Source organism: Morone saxatilis, unplaced genomic scaffold, assembly GCF_004916995.1.
Source record: "Morone saxatilis isolate NCDOM2014 unplaced genomic scaffold, NCSU_SB_2.0 Contig0, whole genome shotgun sequence".
In the NCBI taxonomy this organism is placed as follows: Eukaryota; Metazoa; Chordata; class Actinopteri; family Moronidae; genus Morone; species Morone saxatilis.
In genome coordinates, this window is record NW_023339650.1 from 19,635,970 (window position 1) to 19,636,555 (window position 586).

Below are 586 nucleotides of genomic sequence, written 5' to 3' on the forward strand. Positions count from 1 at the left end.
TGTGTGTGTGTGTGTGTGACTACTCATGCTGACTCACATGTGGTGCCAATAAGGGCCGAGCAGGGCGTCGACTCTCGGGGGATCTGCAGCAGATTTCTGTCCCACGCAGGCGAGGCCGAGCCTGACAGTCCACACTGAGGGCTTACACGCCCCTAAACGCCTGTCACCGCTTAGATCATCATAGAAACACTCGATCTGATCTGACGGGTTTTAAAGGAGCAGAGACACTTTTTAGGGGTTTAGAGGAGTCCTGTGACAAAAGGTGGTTCAGTTTATCCTGTAAAAATGAGTCGTTCCATCCAGAAACCACGCCGCCGCCACTTAAGCGTATTTAATCTCCTGCAGGTAAACATGGACGTTTGTTCTTCGGATTCAAACCTGTGACATCTGAAGTGCTGCATGCTGTGTGTGTGTGTGTGNNCCCACCCCGTTCATCCCTCCTAATTTAAACTGAAAGCACAGAGGAAGCTGTGAGGCTTTCAATGGTACGAAGGAGAAAAGAAAGACACAGTGTAAAAATAACCATCCTGACAGCATCAGTCGGGTGTTATTGTGACATTTAATTCACAACAAGGTTGTAGAATGA